This window comes from Oncorhynchus tshawytscha, unplaced genomic scaffold (assembly GCF_018296145.1).
Source record: "Oncorhynchus tshawytscha isolate Ot180627B unplaced genomic scaffold, Otsh_v2.0 Un_contig_7960_pilon_pilon, whole genome shotgun sequence".
Classification (NCBI taxonomy): Eukaryota; Metazoa; Chordata; class Actinopteri; order Salmoniformes; family Salmonidae; genus Oncorhynchus; species Oncorhynchus tshawytscha.
Genome location: NW_024609238.1, coordinates 32,501 through 54,573, shown reverse-complemented (window position 1 = coordinate 54,573; position 22,073 = coordinate 32,501). Strand labels below are relative to the sequence as shown.

The 22,073-nt window shown below is 49.1% G+C and overlaps 1 protein-coding gene across 1 annotated transcript in view; it reads left to right on the top strand.

Annotated features, from left to right (window-relative positions):
* Window positions 1–4,421: 4,421 nt before the first annotated feature.
* Window positions 4,422–22,073, top strand: part of LOC121844468 (SH3 and multiple ankyrin repeat domains protein 1-like) — a 44,704-nt gene continuing 27,052 nt past the window's right edge. Inside the window, exon 1 of the mRNA XM_042314594.1 lies at window positions 4,422–4,791. The gene's annotated coding sequence lies outside the window, so the exon portion shown is untranslated. The remainder of the gene's footprint in view (window positions 4,792–22,073) is intronic.

The following is a 22,073-nucleotide window of genomic DNA, read 5'->3' as shown; positions in this document are numbered from 1 at the left end:
TCTCCCCACTGTTACCCCTCCCCACACACACACATACAGTCTCTCCCCACTGTTACCCCTCCCCACACACACATACAGTCTCTCCCCACTGTTACCCCTCCCCACACACACATACAGTCTCTCCCCACTGTTACTCTCCCCCTGTTACCCCTCCCCACACACACATACAGTCTCTCCCCACTGTTACCCCTCCCCCACACACACATACAGTCTCTCCCCACTGTTACCCCTCCCCACACACACATACAGTCTCTCCCCACTGTTACCCCTCCCCACACACACATACAGTCTCTCCCCACTGTTACCCCTCCCCACACACACATACAGTCTCTCCCCACTGTTACCCCTCCCCACACACACATACAGTCTCTCCCCACTGTTACCCCTCCCCACACACACATACAGTCTCTCCCCACTGTTACCCCTCCCCACACACACATACAGTCTCTCCCCACTGTTACCCCTCCCCACACACACATACAGTCTCTCCCCACTGTTACCCCTCCCCACACACACATACAGTCTCTCCCCACTGTTACCCCTCCCCACACACACATACAGTCTCTCCCCACTGTTACCCCTCCCCACACACACATACAGTCTCTCCCCACTGTTACCCCTCCCCACACACACACTCTCAGTCTCCCCCACTGTCTACCCCTCCCCCCACACACATACAGTCTCTCCCCACTGTTACCCCTCCCCACACACACATACAGTCTCTCCCCACTGTTACCCCTCCCCACACACACATACAGTCTCTCCCCACTGTTACCCCTCCCCACCCACACACACACATACAGTCTCTCCCCACTGTTACCCCTCCCCACACACACATACAGTCTCTCCCCACTCCCCACTGTTACCCCTCCCCTCCCCACACACACACATACAGTCTCTCCCCACTGTTACCCCTCCCCACACACACATACAGTCTCTCCCCACTGTTACCCCTCCCCACACACACATACAGTCTCTCCCCACTGTTACCCCTCCCCACACACACATACAGTCTCTCCCCACTGTTACCCCTCCCCCACACACACACAGTCTCTCCCCACTGTTACCCCTCCCCACACACACACAGTCTCTCCCCACTGTTACCCCTCCCCCACACACATACAGTCTCTCCCCACTGTTACCCCTCCCCACACACACATACAGTCTCTCCCCACTGTTACCCCTCCCCACACACACATACAGTCTCTCCCCACTGTTACCCCCCCCCACACACACATACAGTCTCTCCCCACTGTTACCCCTCCCCACACACACATACAGTCTCTCCCCACTGTTACCCCTCCCCACACACACATACAGTCTCTCCCCACTGTTACCCCTCCCCACACACACACATACAGTCTCTCCCCACTGTTACCCCTCCCCACACACACATACAGTCTCTCCCCACTGTTACCCCTCCCCACACACACATACAGTCTCTCCCCACTGTTACCCCTCCCCACACACACATACAGTCTCTCCCCACTGTTACCCCTCCCCACACACACATACAGTCTCTCCCCACTGTTACCCCTCCCCACACACACACATACAGTCTCTCCCCACTGTTACCCCTCCCCACACACACACATACAGTCTCTCCCCACTGTTACCCCTCCCCACACACACATACAGTCTCTCCCCACTGTTACCCCTCCCCACACACACATACAGTCTCTCCCCACTGTTACCCCTCCCCACACACACATACAGTCTCTCCCCACTGTTACCCCTCCCCACACACACATACAGTCTCTCCCCACTGTTACCCCTCCCCACACACACATACAGTCTCTCCCCACTGTTACCCCTCCCCACACACACATACAGTCTCTCCCCACTGTTACCCCTCCCCACACACACATACAGTCTCTCCCCACTGTTACCCCTCCCCACACACACATACAGTCTCTCCCCACTGTTACCCCTCCCCACACACACATACAGTCTCTCCCCACTGTTACCCCTCCCCACACACACATACAGTCTCTCCCCACTGTTACCCCTCCCCACACACACATACAGTCTCTCCCCACTGTTACCCCTCCCCCCATACAGTCCCCCCACTGTTACACCCCACATACAGTCTCTCCCCACTGTTACCCCTCCCCACACACACACATACAGTCTCTCCCCACTGTTACCCCTCCCCACACACATACAGTCTCTCCCCACTGTTACCCCCCTCCCCACACACACATACAGTCTCTCCCCACTGTTACCCCTCCCCACACACACATACAGTCTCTCCCCACTGTTACCCCTCCCCACACACACATACAGTCTCTCCCCACTGTTACCCCTCCCCACACACACACATACAGTCTCTCCCCACTGTTACCCCTCCCCACACACACATACAGTCTCTCCCCACTGTTACCCCTCCCCACACACACACATACAGTCTCTCCCCACTGTTACCCCTCCCCCACACACACATACAGTCTCTCCCCACTGTTACCCCTCCCCACACACACATACAGTCTCTCCCCACTGTTACCCCTCCCCACACACACATACAGTCTCTCCCCACTGTTACCCCTCCCCACACACACATACAGTCTCTCCCCACTGTTACCCCTCCCCCACACACACATACAGTCTCTCCCCACTGTTACCCCTCCCCACACACACATACAGTCTCTCCCCACTGTTACCCCTCCCCACACACACATACAGTCTCTCCCCACTGTTACCCCTCCCCACACACACATACAGTCTCTCCCCACTGTTACCCCTCCCCACACACACACATACAGTCTCTCCCCACTGTTACCCCTCCCCACACACACACATACAGTCTCTCCCCACTGTTACCCCTCCCCACACACACATACAGTCTCTCCCCACTCCCCACACCCACATACAGTCTCCCCACACACACACATACAGTCTCTCCCCACTGTTACCCCTCCCCACACACACATACAGTCTCTCCCCACTGTTACCCCTCCCCACACACACATACAGTCTCTCCCCACTGTTACCCCTCCCCACACACACATACAGTCTCTCCCCACTGTTACCCCTCCCCACACACACATACAGTCTCTCCCCACTGTTACCCCTCCCCACACACACACATACAGTCTCTCCCCACTGTTACCCCTCCCCCACACACACACAGTCTCTCCCCACTGTTACCCCTCCCCACACACACATACAGTCTCTCCCCACTGTTACCCCTCCCCACACACACATACAGTCTCTCCCCACTGTTACCCCCCCCCACACACACATACAGTCTCTCCCCACTGTTACCCCTCCCCACACACACATACAGTCTCTCCCCACTGTTACCCCTCCCCACACACACATACAGTCTCTCCCCACTGTTACCCCTCCCCACACACACACATACAGTCTCTCCCCACTGTTACCCCTCCCCACACACACACATACAGTCTCTCCCCACTGTTACCCCTCCCCACACACACATACAGTCTCTCCCCACTGTTACCCCTCCCCACACACACATACAGTCTCTCCCCACTGTTACCCCTCCCCCACACACACATACAGTCTCTCCCCACTGTTACCCCTCCCCACACACACACATACAGTCTCTCCCCACTGTTACCCCTCCCCACACACACATACAGTCTCTCCCCACTGTTACCCCTCCCCACACACACATACAGTCTCTCCCCACTGTTACCCCTCCCCACACACACATACAGTCTCTCCCCACTGTTACCCCTCCCCACACACACATACAGTCTCTCCCCACTGTTACCCCTCCACACACACACATACAGTCTCTCCCCACTGTTACCCCTCCCCACACACACATACAGTCTCTCCCCACTGTCTCTGTGAATGGAAATCAGCATTGCTGCAGTGGCCCCCCTTATCCTCTTATACACATGCTTTTCATTCTTAATTTATATTTCATTATGTGTGTCGCTCGGCAGTCCTGCTGCATCTGCTCAGACTGTGTCTGTTGGGATCATTTGATGAGGAAAAACAATCATTGAGATGATGAAAATAATTGGATAATTTGATTATCCATTGTATTTGTGCCGTTGATATTGTATGACGTGTTAATTTGACAGTTTGGGTCTGTTTCCCTGTGAAGTCTGTGGTGCTGGGTGGTTCCCACTGTCTGTGTTCTGTAGTGTCTTCAGTTCTGTCGATTTTTTTTATTTATTCCCAACTAAGAGTGAAGAACTCTTCAAAACATCAAAGAGAGGGAGAGAGAGCGAGAATGGGAGTTGAGGGAAGAGAGAGAGAGATAGAGAGAGAAAGAGAGGGAGGGGTGTGCCCTGTATCTGGGTGCTGGTGTAGGCGAGAGAGGGAGACTGGGAGGAGAGGATGAGGGGGAGGGGTGAGAGCGCTAGAAAGTGAGAGAGACACAGGTATGGGAGGGGGATAGAGGGAAATAAACCAACCAGATGAAAGTGAGAGAGAGATTGGGCTGTTTGAACGTGCCAGAGGGGAAGAGAGAGAGAGAGAGAGGGAGAGCGAGAGGGACTGAGGAAATAGAAGTGTTACTACTGGGTTGTGCTGCCTGGCTCTAGAAGACCGACATGGAGAATATGCATCGCCCCACAGCACACACAGACACCGGACACCAGACACCGAACACCACGTAAAATGTGATTCAAAGGCCTCACTATCAGCGGTGATTTTTCCACTTCTCCCATTCCTTTTTTTAGTTTTATTTTGCGCTGCCTCCTCTCTCCTTATTTCTGTGTGTGGATCCCCCCTCCCTCCCTCCACCACTTCTGTCACTCTCTCCATTTCCAAAGGAGGGATCTGTGAATCAAGTGCAACAGAAGAAGAACAGTAAGTGAAGCGTTTTTCTGCATCCGGGGGAGACAGAGAGAGGTGCATGGGGGAATATTGCAAGGCAAGCAGAAGAGAGCAGGGATTGTCTCAGGAAAGAATGGAGAGGGTTAGAGGGAGTTGCGGTTGCGGGTTGTTTATTCAAGTTACAGTGTTGATGTAAATGTGTCTAATTCATTGGTCACGTGGGTTGACGGAGAGTCACATCAATACTGTGACTAGAGGAAGATACACAGGCAAATACCGTGCAGAGAGAAGATAAATGACAGAACAAGATGACAGAGAGATAAAGGAGGTGGTGAGAAGGCAGAAGACACAAGGGAGAGTTGGGCAACATTGACATTTTGGCAGCAGAATACTCTCTGATAGCAGTACATATATCACACATTCTCAGATGGAAAAAGGGACGGAAAGAGAAAGTGGGACCTTTTCTAGATGTAGTTCAGTGAAGGACTCGAAGGTAGGATTGGCTTGAGATGGCTATTTGTGTAGGCAGTCCCACTGGAAGTGGTGTTCAGTACAAGGCATCAGCGAGGTGTTATTTACACACCCACCCACATCCATTGGCATGCATTAGTCTACTGAAGGCTGTTGTACCCATGCAGGGATGGTGATGGACTGCTGCACAGTCAAGGCAGCTGGTGAATGTGATTGGTACTCACATCAGAAGACACAACCATTTGAAACCACGTAGTCAATCACACAGTGGCAGTCATGATGTCATGATGCCAGGGGAACACTGCATGGGTAGAACTACCACGTATGATCTGCCACACAGAGACACCTGTCCATGTATTCCAACATGCACGTAGACATTTAGATACATCCATCCATCCATATGCACATACACTATTGTGCACTTTGCTGTGCATCCAAAGGCGTTTGCACCTGTGACTTCAAACACTTACTGTATATATCCACATCTACTTTCATTTGAATGAACCTGCATATACCCATACCCTGCCCCCCCCACACACACACACACACACACAGGTGGTTTACCTGGGTCCTTGTGGGAAGGGTTTGTAGAGCTGAATATGGAAGAAGTGTGACGTAGTGAGATATTATAAGGCTGTGTTATTATAAGGCTGTATTATTATAAGGCTATATTATTATAAGGCTGTATTATTATAAGGATTATTACAAGGTAGTATTATTATAAGGCTGTATTATTATAAGGCTGTGTTATTATAAGGCTGTGTTATAAGGATTATTATAAGGCTGTATTATTATAAGGCTGTGTTATTATAAGGATTATTATAAGGCTGTATTATTATAAGGCTGTATTATTATAAGGCTGTATTATTATAAGGCTGTGTTATTATAAGGCTGTATTATTATAAGGCTGTATTATTATAAGGCTGTATTATTATAAGGCTGTGTTATTATAAGGCCTTGTTATTATAAGGATTATTATAAGGATTATTATAAGGCTGTATTATTATAAGGAGTATTATTATATGGCTGTGTTATTATAAGGCTGTATTATTATAAGACTGTGTTATTATAAGGCTGTGTTATTATAAGGATTATTATGAGGTTGTATTATAAGGACCTTCTTCAGATGGAAGCACACGGTTGGTCTGCTCTGTCCCTGTCATTATCTGAGTCTTTCTATAGATGTCTTTGTCTCTGATGTTCTTCCTCCATCATATCAGCCATTGGAGGAAACACTGATCACTGGGTGTTGATGGGTCATTGTATTGCACATTTAATTACACATAAGCCTTGATGATGCAGCAAGAGGCTGAGAGAAAGGGAGGGAGGGAGCCTGTACCTCATAAAGCAGAAGAGAAAGTTACACTGTTGATTCAACTATTGATAGGGACCAGATTTAGGGAGGATATTTGGAAACAGACGCCATGCGCAGGCACACACACACACACACACACACACACACACACACACACACACACACTCTGTTGGTGTTTTATATGTGCACATTAGCTGCAGGCGGGTGGCGAGAGAGATGAGAGGATGACAGAGTGGATAATCAGACAGAGGCACACAAAGCGAGATCTAAAATTAGCCTCAATGGTGAGAGTGATTGACAAATTACAAAACTGGAATGACACTGACATTCCTTTGCCCAACATGTAGAAACTTCTCCTCTGCCTTTCTCTCTCAAGTCCCACTACTGTACAGTATGTGTGTGTATTTCTGAGTGTGTGTTTGATACAAGGATGTATTGCTGGGTAGCCTAGCAGTGAAGAATGTTGGGCCAGTAACCGAAAGGTCACTGGTTCGAATCTCCGAGGTGACTAGGAGAAAAATCAGTCAATGTGCCCTTTAGCAAGTCACTTAAACCTAAATACTCCTGTAAGTCGCTCTGGATACGGGCATCTGCTAAATGACTAACATGGAAATGTTAAAGGGTACTCCTGTACTTTTGTAAACTTTTTAGCCAGTAGTTCTGAAAGTAGCACTCACGAGCAAAAAGTGGTCCCCTAAAATTGCGTACTACATCACATATGTGCAGATATGTGCACCATGTCATAGCTCTCTCTCTCTCTGCTGTGGGTGCATCGTGTGCATCTTGCTAGCTGTCACTCATACGGCGAGGGGCTGAAGCTCGTTGGTTGAACTGGAATTGCTAGGGGGCCGGCCCACGTAGGGGAAATGGCACAGCACTGCTTCCAGTTAAACTGTTGCTTTCAAACTAGGCATTTCGTACAGTAATTATGCTCATACATTATGCATGTGATGACACATCTAGCCCAAAGCAGGAGGTATAAAAATACTTAGTCGCCAAAGTTCCAGAGCATTTTTTCAGTGTTTCTGACGTAGAGCCCAGTGTTGGTGCTGCTCCCTGCTGACTATGTGTCAGTGTTGCTAACGTAGAGCCCAGTGTTGGTGCTGCTCCCTGCTGACTATGTGTCAGTGTTGCTGACGTAGAGACCAGTGTTGGTGCTGCTCCCTGCTGACTGTGTGTCACTGATCCTGACGTAGAGCCCAGTGTTGGTGCTGCTCCCTGCTGACTGTGTGTGTCAGTGTTCCTGACGTAGAGCCCAGTGTTGGTGCTGCTCCCTGCTGACTGTGTGTGTCAGTGTTCCTGACGTAGAGCCCAGTGTTGGTGCTGCTCCCTGCTGACTATGTGAGTGTTGCTGACGTAGAGCCCAGTGTTGGTGCTGCTCCCTGCTGACTGTGTGTCAGTGTTCCTGACATAGAGCCCAGTGTTGGTGCTGTTCGCTGCTGACTGTGTGTCACTGATCCTGACGTAGAGCCCAGTGTTGGTGCTGCTCCCTGCTGACTGTGTGTCACTGATCCTGACGTAGAGCCCAGTGTTGGTGCTGCTCCCTGCTGACTGTGTGAGTGTTGCTGACGTAGAGCCCAGGGTTGGTGCTGCTCCCTGCTGACTGTGTGTCAGTGATCCTGACGTAGAGCCCAGTGTTGGTGCTGCTCCCTGCTGACTGTGTGAGTGTTGCTGACGTAGAGCCCAGTGTTGGTGCTGCTCCCTGCTGACTGTGTGTCAGTGTTCCTGACATAGAGCCCAGTGTTGGTGCTGCTCGCTGCTGACTGTGTGTCACTGATCCTGACGTAGAGCCCAGTGTTGGTGCTGCTCCCTGCTGACTGTGTGTCAGTGTTCCTGACGTAGAATTATACACACAGCTACACACACTCATATTGATTGGCAGACAAAGTGAGCCGTTTATATTGTGACGAACAGTGACTCAATGACTGTCAAACATCATGCTCATACTGATCAAGTCACACACAGACCAGGACTTCACTCATCTGCAACCTGATTGTTTGAGAAACTGACCATTAATTATCAAGCAATTGAGAAAGCCAGGTCGATAGTAGCCAAGTCAAACATCTAGGAAAAACCCTTGAGAGGATGGAGGCTCTAGAGGGGAGTCCACCCTCTTCTGGTTGGCTGCGTTGAAGTTTTGAGTAGATTATGACCATAAAAGGCTATCAAAGTCTGGCAGAGCCTGGAATATCACTGGGAAGGCCAGGGTAAGGGTAGAGAAAGACAAGGCTGGTTCAGAGGCAGCGTACAGGACAGGAGACAGAGTAGGAGAGGCACCTCAGGACTGGAGGCAGGGAGGCAGAGTAGGAGAGGCACCTCAGGACTGGAGGCAGGGAGGCACACCTCAGGACTGGAGGCACCTCAGGACAGGAGGCACCTCAGGACTGGAGACAGGGTAGGATAGGCACCTCAGGCACCACCTCACGACTGGAGGCAGGGAGGCAGAGTAGGAGACCTCAGGCACCACCTCAGGACTGGAGACAGGGTAGGATAGGCACCTGGAGACAGGACTGGAGACAGGACAGGAGACAGGGTAGGATAGGCACCTCAGGACTGGAGACAGGGTAGGACCTCAGGAGGGGGATAGGCACCTCAGGACACCTCAGGACTGGAGGCAGGGAGGCAGAGTAGGAGAGGCACCTCAGGACAGGAGACAGGGTAGGATAGGCACCTCAGGACTGGAGACAGGGTAGGATAGGCAGCTCAGGACTGGAGACAGGGTAGGAGCGGAACCTCAGGACTGGAGGCAGGGAGGCAGAGTAGGAGAGGCACCTCAGGACAGGAGACAGGGTAGGAGAGGCACCTCAGGACTGGAGGCAGGGAGACAGGGTAGGATAGGCACCTCAGGACAGGAGACAGGGTAGGATAGGCACTTCAGGACTGGAATCAGGGTAGGATAGGCACCTCAGGACTGGAGACAGGATAGAGGAGGCACCTCAGGACTGGAGGCAGGGAGGCAGAGTAGGATAGGCACCTCAGGACTGGAGACAGGGTAGGATAGGCACCTCAGGACTGGAGACAGGGTAGGATAGGCACCTCAGGACTGGAGACAAGGTAGGATAGGCACCTCAGGCTCAGCGCCAGGCTGGTAGGTAAGGGTTTACCTTGGGAGCTGGATGGTAGCCAAAGGGACTCCAGTGGGACCAACAACTGATGTAGAGATGGCAATCAATAGACTGATGAATTCACTGAGTATCCAAGCAGCTAATGGACATGGCTTTCATGTCTATTTCTGTTTCCCATGAAGGCAGCGGAGGTCCTGTAAAGGCTTCTGATGAGCCACTGTTTTTCTGAGTCACTGACTTAATATTCAGCCTGCGTTGGCAGGGAAATACCAATCATTGAACTCTGTTCTGAAATGTGTCAGACTTGACACAGCGGCAACACATGGTTAACACATCCACTGAGGATTATACCTCTTTACATGGATTAAAGATGCCAGATGTTTCAATATCTCTCAAAAATTAGTTTGAATGTAATTTTGCTTATGTAATGTTTACGTTCACCCTCTACAGGCATCTGCTTACCTGCCTTGAACAAGGAGGTTTTGAGTTACCTTACTGTAGTCCATGTTGTTTAGACAGATCAATGCAGGTAATGCTCTTTCAGATGTCTTTTCGAGGAGAAACATGATGCTTACTACATCTGGTCTTCCTTTCCTTCATCTCTGTTCTGTCTGTCCCCCCTTTCATGGACTCTCATCCTCTCACACTCAATAAGACATTGTTCCATGTTGCCCTCCTGCCTCTCTCTCCTCCTGGTGTGTTTGTTCAAGTGCAGAGAATGCAGGAGGACTTCCTCTTCAGTATTTGCTATGTTGCTCTGGGGGGATAGTTCATAACTCCAGATTTAGCCCACTCGTTTACTCTCTCTCTTCCTCTCTTCTCCTCTTGCCCGCGGTAAATGACTGATCTGGGACAGACGGCCTCCCTTGTGCTCTGTCCTACTTCAGTATCGTCCTTTCTCTCTTCCTCTCTTCCTCTCTCTCTTCCTGATTCCTGATACTTCTCTCTCTTCCTGATTCCTGATACCTCCTCTCTCTCTCCTCCTGATTCCTGATACCTCCTCTCTCTCCTCCTGATTCCTGATACCTCTTCTCTCTCCTCCTGATTCCTGATACCTCCTCTCTCTCCTCCTGATTCCTGATACCTCCTCTCTCTCCTCCTGATTTCTGATACCTCCTCTCTCTCCTCCTGATTCCTGATACCTCCTCTCTCTCCTCCTGATTCCTGATACCTCCTCTCTCTCCTCCTGATTCCTGATCCCTCCTCTCTCTCCTCCTGATTCCTGATACCTCCTCTCTCTCCTCCTGACTCCTGAGGTATCAGGAATCAGGAAGAGAGAGTGGTATCAGGAATCAGGAGGAGAGAGAGAGGAGGTCCTCTCTCTCTCCTCCTGATTCCTGATACCTCCTCTCTCTCCTCCTGATTCCTGATACCTCTCTTCCTGATTACTGATACCTCCTCTCTCTCCTCCTGATTCCTGATACCTCCTCTCTCTCTGTGCTTTTATCCATTTCCATCTGTGGTTTTGCTGGTCTTTTTCTCAGGTCCAGTGGTGGGGTGTTTAAGACTCTTCAACTTGAGAAGTCATTGAGAGTGGAAATGTCAGATACCTGAAAGACTAGATGTTTTCAGGCCAAAAGCTGTCATCACTGAGCACACAGACCAGCACACCTTACTCAAGCCAGATTTAGCTGCAGACAATTTGCCGCCTGTTCACAGAGAAAATGTATTATTCGGGAAATGCGAGAGGGGACGGACACAAAGATAAATGACCCATGAGTACTACTGTCTGTCTAGCACTGGGGTGGTTATGTTCAGAAATAACACCATGATGTTTGTCTTCTGCCACTCTGTTAATGGAAGACTGGACATGGGTTTAGTTGCTTCACATCTGTGTCCGTGTCACTTCCAATATAGGGCCAAGCTAAACCAGTCTGTTTCTCCCTGGGGAACCCCTCACCTGCCGCCTGCATCGCTCTCTCTCTCTCTCTCTCTCTTTCTCCCCCCCCCCGCTGGCTTTACCACCTAATTCACATTCATTTACTTTTATCTGTCCTTTGCTTTACTCACCTCTGTCTCTCTGTCTGTCTCTCTCTCTCTCTCTGTCTCTCTGTCTCTCTGTATCTCTCTCTGTCTCTCTGTCTCTCTGTCTCTCTCTCTCTCTCTGTCTCTCTCTCTCTCTCTCTCTCTCTCTCTCTCTCTATCTCTGTCTCTCTATGTCTCTCTCTGTCTCTCTCTCTGTCTCTCTCTCTGTCTCTCTCTCTCTCTCTCTCTGTCTGTCTGCCTCTCTGTCTCTCTCTCTCTCTCTCTCTCTCTCTCTCTCTCTCTCTCTCTCTCCCTCTCTCTCTCTTTCTCCCTCATGGTGAAGTTATAACTACTCATACCAGCCACCCTATCTCAGCCACCCGTCTGGTGCATTGCAATGATCCCATTCATAGCAATTAGAGGAAGGCATTGGCCAGAGTCTCCCATGCAGCCAGGATTGGCTGGGAGTTTACTAGTGCTAATTGTGCCATTGGGAGGCAGGGTGGGAAAGAGCGCGATGCGAGTTTTCCCAGCAGTCACCACTGCATCATCAAAGTGGAGCTATTTATAGAAGCAGATGCTTGGTGGAGAAGCTGGCCCAGCCCGGGACAGTGATCACAGCCTAAGGCAGGGGGGCGGAGGGCCGTAAAGAGCAGTAACAGCAGGATCAACAGCCCCTATGGATCATTACAATGAGGACAGCTTGATTCTTCCTGTTTAATGCGTACCCGTATTTGACCAGGTAAGTTGATAGAGGTCTGTGGTGGAGCTAGCGATGCTACTAGGCTACTTCCCATACAGTCAGTACACTCTGTGTGTGTCAGCACTTACACTTTACAGCGCTGAACCTACGTGTCAGCATAGCTTCTGTCAGCCTCTACAGGGGGTGCCCCCATTGTCACACCATGCTAGAACTTCTGTCAGACCTTATAGTGGAGCGTCCTGACTGACATATGTTCAGTTGAGGAAATTACATCATCATTTAGTTAGTCATTAAATCTATTGGCTTTCCCACCGCCTCATCATCAGGGAACTCTTGTCCTTGGAGCTGCTAGTGTCAGTGTGTGTGTGACCGTGACTGTGTGTGACCGTGTGTGTGTGTGTGTGTGTGTGTGTGTGTGTGTGTGTGCGGCCGTGGGTTAAGAACTAGTTGTGGAGGAGGCTTATAAAGTTTAGCAGTGATGATGAATTTGTGGTGTGAGGGCCGGATTGGTTGGGGCAGCATTGTGTATTAATAATAGACGCGCAGCTGGCAGTATTTATAGTAACAGTGATGGACCTGTGCTGTGGCAGTGGAACAATGGAGGGGCTATTTATTTAGGAACAATGGAGGGCTGTGCTGATGGAGCAGTATTTATAGTAACAGTGATGGAGCTGTGCTGTGGCAGTATTTATAGTAACAGTGATGGAGCTGTGCTGTGGCAGTATTCATAGTAACAGTGGTGGAGCTGTGCTGTTGCAGTATTTATAGTAACAGTGATGGAGCTGTGCTGTGGCAGTATTTATAGTAACAATGGAGGGGCTGTGCTGTGGCAGTATTTATAGTAACAATGGTGGAACTGTTCTGTGGCAGTATTTATAGTAACAGTGGAGGGGCTGTGCTGTGGCAGTATTTATAGTAACAGTGGAGGGGCTGTGCTGTGGCTGTAACAATGGTGGAACTGTTCTGGCAGTATTTATAGAACAGTGGAGGGGCTGTGCTGTGGCAATTTATAGTAACAATGGTGGAACTGTTCTGTGGCAGTATTTATAGTAACCATGGTGGAGCTGTTCTATGGCAGTATTTATAGTAACAGGGGAGGGGCTGTGCTGTGGCAGTATTTATAGTAACAGGGGAGGGGCTGTGCTGTGGCTGTAACAGGGGAGGGGCTGTGCTGTGGCAGTATTTATAGTAACAGGGGAGGGGCTGTGCTGTGGCAGGTAACAGGGGAGGGCTGTGCTGTGGCAGTATTTATAGTAACAGTGGAGGGGCTGTGCTGTGGCAGTATTTATAGTAACAGTGGAGGGGCTGTGCTGTGGTAGTATTTATAATAACAGTGGAGGGGCTGTGCTGTGGCAGTATTTATAGTAACAGTGGAGGGGCTGTGCTGTGGCAGTATTTATAGTAACAGTGGAGGGGCTGTGCTGTGGCAGTATTTATAGTAATGGTGGAGGGGCTGTGCTGTGGCAGTATTTATAGTAACAGTGGAGGGGCTGTGCTGTGGCAGTATTTATAGTAACAGTGGAGGGGCTGTGCTGTGGCAGTATTTATAGTAACTGTGCTGTGGCAGTGGTGGAGGGGCTGTGCTGTGGCAGTATTTATAGTAACAGTGGAGGGGCTGTGCTGTGGCAGTATTTATAGTAACAGTGGAGGGGCTGTGCTGTGGCAGTATTTATAGTAACAGTGGAGGGGCTGTGCTGTGGCAGTATTTATAGTAACAATGTGGAGCTGTGCTGTGGCAGTATTTATAGTAACAGTGGAGGGGCTGTGCTGTGGCAGTATTTATAGTAACAGTGGAGGGGCTGTGCTGTGGCAGTATTTATAGTAACAGTGGAGGGGCTGTGCTGTGGCAGTATTTATAGTAACAGTGGAGGGGCTGTGCTGTGGCAGTATTGATAGTAATAGTGGAGGGGCTGTGCTGTGGCAGTATTTATAGTAACAATGGTGGAGCTGTGCTGTGGCAGTATTTATAGTAACAGTGGAGCTGTGCTGTGGCAGTATTTATAGTAACAGTGGAGGGGCTGTGCTGTGGCAGTATTTATAGTAACAGTGGAGGGGCTGTGCTGTGGCAGTATTTATAGTAACAGTGGAGGGGCTGTGCTGTGGCAGTATTTATAGTAACAGTGGAGGGGCTGTGCTGTGGCAGTATTTATAGTAATAGTGGAGGGGCTGTGCTGTGGCAGTATTTATAGTAACAGTGGAGGGGCTGTGCTGTGGCAGTATTTATAGTAACAATGGTGGAGCTGTGCTGTGGCAGTATTTATAGTAACAGTGGAGCTGTGCTGTGGCAGTATTTATAGTAACAGTGGAGGGGCTGTGCTGTGGCAGTATTTATAGTAACAGTGGAGGGGCTGTGCTGTGGCAGTATTTATAGTAACAGTGGAGGGGCTGTGCTGTGGCAGTATTTATAGTAACAGTGGAGGGGCTGTGCTGTGGCAGTATTTATAGTAACAGTAACAGTGGAGGGGCTGTGCTGTGGCAGTATTTATAGTAACAGTGGAGGGGCTGTGCTGTGGCAGTATTTATAGTAACAGTGGAGGGGCTGTGCTGTGGCAGTATTTATAGTAACAGTGGAGGGGCTGTGCTGTGGCAGTATTTATAGTAACAATGGTGGAGCTGTGCTGTGGCAGTATTTATAGTAACAGTGGAGCTGTGCTGTGGCAGTATTTATAGTAACAGTAACAGTATTTATAGGAACAGGGAGGGCTGTGCTGTGGCAGTGTTTATAGTAACAGTGGAGGGGCTGTGCTGTGGCTGTACCTATATAGTAACAGTGGAGGGGCTGTGCTGTGGCAGTGTTTATAGTAACAGTGGAGGGGCTGTGCTGTGGCAGTATTTATAGTAACAGTAGAGGGGCTGTGCTGTGGCAGTATTTATAGTAACAGTGGAGGGGCTGTGCTGTGGCAGTGTTTATAGTAACAGTGGATTTATAGTAACAGTGGAGGGGCTGTGCTGTGGCAGTGTTTATAGTAACAGTGGAGGGGCTGTGCTGTGGCAGTATTTATAGTAACAGTAGAGGGGCTGTGCTGTGGCAGTATTTATAGTAACAGTGGAGGGGCTGTGGTGTGGCAGTATTTATAGTAACAGTGGAGGGGCTGTGTTGTGGCAGTGTTTATAGTAAAAGTGGAGGGTCTGTGCTGTGGCAGTATTTATAGTAACAGTAGAGGGGCTGTCCTGTGGCAGTATTTATAGTAACAGTGGAGGGGCTGTGGTGTGGCAGTATTTATAGTAACAGTGGAGGGGCTGTCTGTGGCAGTGTTTATAGTAAAAGTGGAGGGTCTGTGCTGTGGCAGTATTTATAGTAACAGTAGAGGGGCTGTCCTGTGGCAGTATTTATAGTAACAATGGTGGAGGGGCTGTAACAGTGGTGGGGCTGTGCTGTGGCAGTATTTATAGTAACAATGGAGGGGCTGTGCTGTGGAAGTATTTATAGTAACAGTGGAGGGGCTGTGCTGTGGCAGTATTTATAGTAACAATTGAGGGGCTGTGCTGTGGCAGTATTTATAGTAACAGTGGAGGGGCTGTGCTGTGGCAGTATTTATAGTAACAATGTTGGGGCTGTACTGTGGCAGTATCTATAGTAACAGTGGAGGGGCTGTGCTGTGGCATTATGTATAGTAACATTGGAGGGGCTGTGCTGTGGCAGGGCTGTGCTGTGGCAGTATTTATAGTAACAGTGGAGGGGCTGTGCTGTGGCTGTACCTATAGTAACAGTGGAGGGGCTGTGCTGTGGCAGTATTTATAGGAACAGTGGAGGGGCTGTGCTGTGGCTGTATTTATAGTAACAGTGGAGGGGCTGTGCTGTGGCTGTACCTATAGTAACAGTGGAGGGGCTGTGCTGTGGCATTATGTACAGTGGAAGGGCTGTGCTGTGGCAGTATTTATAGTAACAATGGTGGGGCTGTGCGTTGGCAGTATCTATAGTAACAGTGGAAGGGCTGTGCTGTGGCAGTATTTATTTGGCACTATTTATAGTAACAGTGGAGGGGCTGTTCGTTGGCAGTATCTATAGTAACAGTGGAGGGGCTGTGCGTTGGCAGTATCTATAGTAACAGTGGAAGGGCTGTGCTGTGGCAGTATGATTGGGATTTGATGTATGAGATATCCTCTCCACATGCAGGTGTTAAGTGTACCAGGAATGTAGGACTACCGCACAGATCTAACAGCTGAGGATGTAGCTGCCTGGCAGAGTGCTCATAAGAGACACACACTGAACACACATGCATCAGGATTCTTACTTCTCCTTGCTGCTAAATGTTTCCTATTTTGAAAGTTTTCTTCAGAAAAGTAGACACACACACACATTGCATACGCATCATATAACCCATAATATGGTTATATGATGTCATATGCTGTGTATTTCAACACATATACCCCACACCCCCTCCATTTTCAGAACTACTGTGCTGATTTGGGACAGTTTGCAGGCATAATTCAACAAAGAGAAAAATGTACCTGCGCTTTCTGCTTTTCCAGCATATTAAATGATTTAAAACAGAAACACAATTAAGAGGTGAAGTTGAGGTGTGAAAAAGTGGATGGAGAGTAGAGAAGAGGAGGGGAGGAGAGGCATAGTGGAGAGGATGGAGAAGAAGAATGGAGAGAAACTGATATAAAAAGTGGCACATAGCTGACAGATAGGAGGATAGATGGGATATTTAAAAAGGTGGATATTGAAAAGACAACAGAGAGAGACAGAGAGAGAGAGAGAGTGACATAAAGAGAGACATAGAGAGAGAGAGACAGAGAGAGAGTGACAGAAAGAGAGAGAGACGGAGGGAGAGAGAGAGAGAGAGAGAGAGAGAGAGAGACAGAAGGGAGAGAGAGAGAGACATAGAGAGAGAGGGAGGGAGAGAGAGAGAGAGACATAAAGAGAGACATAGAGAGAGAGAGAGAGAGAGAGAGAGAGAGAGAGAGAGAGAGAGAGACATAGAGAGAGAGAGAGAGAGGGAGGGAGAGAGAGAGACAGAGAGAGAGAGAGGGAGGGAGAGAGAGAGAGAGAGAGAGAGAGGGAGGGAGAGAGAGAGAGACAGAGAGAGAGAGGGAGGGAGAGAGAGAGAGAGAGGAGAGAGAGAGAGAGAGAGAGAGAGAGAGAGAGAGAGGGAGGGAGAGAGAGAGACAGAGAGAGAGAGGAGAGGGAGGGAGAGAGAGAGAGAGGGAGAGAGAGAGGAGGGAGGGAGAGAGAGAGACAGAGAGAGAGGGAGAGGAGGGAGAGAGAGAGAGAGAGGGAGAGAGAGAGAGAGAGAGAGAGAGAGAGGGAGAGAGAGGAGAGAGAGAGAGAGAGAGAGAGACAGAGAGAGAGGGAGAGAGGGAGGGAGAGAGAGAGAGAGGGAGGGAGAGAGAGAGAGGGAGAGAGAGAGAGAGAGAGAGAGAGAGAGAGAGAGCAAAACAGAGGTGAGTAAAAGCAAAGGAGCCATAAAAGTAATTGAATGTGAATCCATATTGATTGGCCTACATAGAATAGGTTAGGACACTATACATGATGCTGTCTCTCCCTACATGTGGGAGTTTATGGAGTCAGATCTAATCAGCGTTGTTCAGTCATTCAGCTCTCTGTCTTCCCTCATTAATTATCTGTCACTAGTCACCTCTAACCTATCTAAGGAGATATCCTGACGGGAGTCATTCACTATGTCACGAATCCCGCTTCCTGAGTCTGTGTTTGCCTGTGTTTCTGTCCTGGAGTGTGTTTCCGGTGTCCTGGAACGCACCCTGTCTGGTTGCCGGGCGAATTATCTTGCTGGGAGATCAATGTTCACCCGCACCTGTATCCCATCAGTAATCTGCACACCTGTCCTGATCATCACCTCTCCCCTTCAAAAGCTCTGACCTGACATCCATTCCCTGCTGGATCGTTAGCCATGAACAGTATGTTGTGCCATAGTATCAGCCTCAAGTTGGATAGAATTTGTTTTGTTGTTTTTTTACGTATTGCCTGCCTTAAACTTACCTCCGTTTGTTCTGTCTTCAGTTACTCACCCGGATCATTTACCCCATTCCCGCCTGGTCGTCGGAGGATTCCGCTACCCCATTGGATCCACCTATTTACTCCCATCAACTCACCACCGCTGCCCGCTACGCCACCTGGATATATCTACCCATTCACATTCACTTGTAAATAAATACTCACCTTCTTCCTACTCTCCTTGTCCTGGTCTGCTTCTGGGTTCGATTTTGAAAGAACGTGACACACTAGAGCAAAGGTATAGGAGTCGTATGGGATTCGACCAGTCTCAACACAGACCTTTAAGGACCAGGATGTTAACATGTCAGAAGATGTATAAGTGATAAATACCTAAGATATTAGGAAAATCATTACTGAATTGTATTTGTTCTAGTCTCAGACAAAATGAAACTATAGCTCTGCATACCAGTTGAGGATGTCTTTATTCATTCAAAAGCAGACACCAACTAAAAGCAGATGCAGTCTTTTTTTAAATCTGGTCTTTTCTTATCTGTTCAAAAGCCTCCCAACGGGTCTATACCACCGGTGAAAACACCTGATTCAGCCACTAGTACCGTAGGGAGCTGTCAAACCCACTGCAAATAACTGTCAAATAACCCCATCCTACTCAATGACGGCTCTGTCCAGCCTACTGTGCCCCAGTGGCACCCTACTCCATATATAGTACACTACTTTTGACCAGGGCCCATAGGGCTCTGGTCGACAGTAGTGCACTAGGAAGGAAAGCGGGTGAAATTTGCAACGCACCCCAGCTCTCTGCTCTGCTCTTCAACCAGTCTTTTACTGTCTGTCCATTTGTGTCTCTGACTTTGAGTCTGTTGTGTAATCCCTGGTCCCTAGTTACAGGTGTTTCATTACAGCCAGCACATAACACCAGGCTGGTTAGACTGTCTGAAACCTGCCTGCTCATCACACACACAGCTCTGGTCCAGTCCCAGTGGGATGACATCACAACGTGTAGTTAGCTGATGGAGCTGTTCTTGGACTTCAAAAGCCATCATGCTGACAAAGATAAGAGGCAGTCACATGTTCTGCCAGCCTGGTGTCAGTTTCAGATCTGTTGCCATCTCCTCTTACTAACGTGTACTGTACTGCATGACAACGATAGTTGGAGCAGTTGGCTATGGCATGTTTAGCATTAGGACCAGCCCAGGCTACTGTTTTGGAGTCCAGGCTCAGAAACCACAATTGTGTTATTGTGAGGGGCAGAGCTGGGGGTGTTATGTGGTCTCCTGTTCCCTGCGTAAAGGCCCGGAGCAGAGCAGCATCTCCCTTTAATATTTTACATCCCTCGTCTGCTCCTCAGTCCCCTACAGCTACACCCACTACCCTTTATTAATTCATCAGCCCCTCCACTACACTGACACATAATGGTCCCCACTAGAGCTGCCTGCCAGGGAGGGAGGGGGTAGGGAGGTGGGGGGTGTTCAGGCAGGCGGGAGAACTCGCCTCTGTGTGTGATGTCATCACTCTGCTTCCAGACCAACAGGCAGGCGAGGGGGAGCTGCAGCTGGTATTAGTCAGCTCCTGGAATAGGCAGCAGAGAGAAAGAGAGCTGCCTGGCTGCCTTTCTGTGAATGAGGTCATCACTCTGAGCCTGTTCACACTGTTTCCTGTGACATCTTTAGATTGAATGTGGGGGTAACAGGCAGAATGTACTGTAGTACTGCAGTAGTCCACCTGACTAACTAAACGGATTAGGAGGTCAGTGTTGAGCCTCAGGAGGTACAGATTGTGGTTTCCTCTCTCTCTTCATCCACCCATCAGTTGTGTACTGTAGGGGTGTTCACTATTGTTTTATGGATTTCCCAAAGCGCTCGTTTGCTGAATCCTTTCATTGTGTTCTGCTACTGTTGCCTGACAAAGATATTATGCTTGGAGGGAGAGATGTCATTTATGAATATTCACCTTCCCTCCTTCTAACATAACTGTGTGGGAGGGAGTGTTTGGTCACTGTTTTTTGATCACTGTCTGTAGGGAGAGGATGTGATCACTGTCTGTAGGGAGAGTGTGTGATCACTGTCTGTAGGGAGAGTGTGTGATCACTGTCTGTAGGGAGAGTGTGTGATCACTGTCTGTAGGGAGAGTGTGTGATCGCTGTCTGTAGGGAGAGTGTGTGATCGCTGTCTGTAGGGAGAGTGTGTGATCGCTGTCTGTAGGGAGAGTGTGTGATCGCTGTCTGTAGGGAGAGTGTGTGATCGCTGTCTGTAGGGAGAGTGTGTGATCGCTGTCTGTAGGGAGAGTGTGTGATCGCTGTCTGTAGGAAGAGTGTGATCGCTGTCTGTAGGGAGAGTGTGTGATCGCTGTCTGTAGGGAGAGTGTGTGATCACTGTCTGGGAAAAGAACAACATTACCTAACCTCAGTCTCCTGTGGGCGGGGCCTCTGGGTGACAGTTTGATGACATGTAGCAGAAGGCCGGAGGTCAGAACTGACAGAGAAGCATTATATTAGCTCCCAATTAGCCCTTACTCATGCTGGAACTGTATCAGAAAGGTCAAAGTTTACACATATGGTTGGCTGTGTGCGTGTGTGCATACGTGTGTGTGCATACGTGTGTGTGTGTGTGTGTGTTAGAGAGGGAGGGAGAGAAATGGTCCGCTCTAGTTTAGTGGCCTGAAAGTGGGGCGATCTGTTCCTTGGAAGTTTCCCAGTGAAGTTTCCTGGGGCCCGAGACACTGAAAATATCTATCTATATACACTCTTTGTCCTACATACAGTAAAAGAGAGGCTGAAAGAGAGAGAGAGACATAGAGAGAGAGAGACATAGAGAGAGACATATATATATATATATATAGAGAGAGAGTGACATAAAGAGAGACATAGAGAGAGAGACATAGAGAGAGAGACATAGAGAGAGAGACAGAGAGAGAGAGTGACAGAGAGAGAGAGACAGAGAGAGAGAGACAGAGAGAGAGTGACATAGAGAGAGAGAGACATAGAGAGACAGAGAGATAGAGACATATAGAGAGACAGAGAGAGAGTGACATAGAGAGAGAGAGACATAGAGAGAGAGAGAGAGAGAGAGAGAGAGAGAGAGACAGAGAGAGAGACATAGAGAGAGAGACATAGAGAGAGAGAGACATGAGAGAGAGAGACAGAGAGAGAGAGACAGAGAGAGAGTGACATAGAGAGAGAGAGAGAGAGAGAGAGAGTGAGAGAGAGACAGAGAGAGATGTGTAGTAAGAGAGATTGTTGGGGAGGGTAAATGACACCACAGACAATGATGGTGGTGCATTACAGACCAGATGACATGGCTTTGGATCCACATTGGCTGTGGATGTAAAGAACTTTGACCACTTGTAAGCACTATATCAATCTAATCTGTTAACGGAAGTGTGACCCATGTTATGATCCTGGCTCACAGAACAACTGTGAACCGTTGCTGGACCACTAAGGACCACACAGAATCTGACTTATCTCACTGACACTACCTCTCAGCAGGAGATGGACTGTGGGTGAGGATAGAGAGGGTCAATCAACCCCACTGATCAGCAGGAAGTCCAGTCAGTCTGACTCTGTCTCCCTGAAGTACTGTCAAAGGCACGACGTGACCCTTCACTAAATTGCAGCTTTCCAAGGAGAGTGCTGAAGGAGAAGTCTTTGTTGAGAGGAGATACGCAGTGGGAGAGATCTCTGTCGCTTATAGGAAATATCTCATCTATGTATCTCTCTGTTCCATCTCTTCTCTACAGGGCACATTCATTAAGGCCTATTATGTGTGACTCATCATGACTTCTCTCTTCAAACTAAATGAACATATTCTCCTTGCATTTCTCCACTTAACTGCTCACTTTTCTCCTTTGGTGTCCGCCTCCCTCAACCCTTTTAGTTTT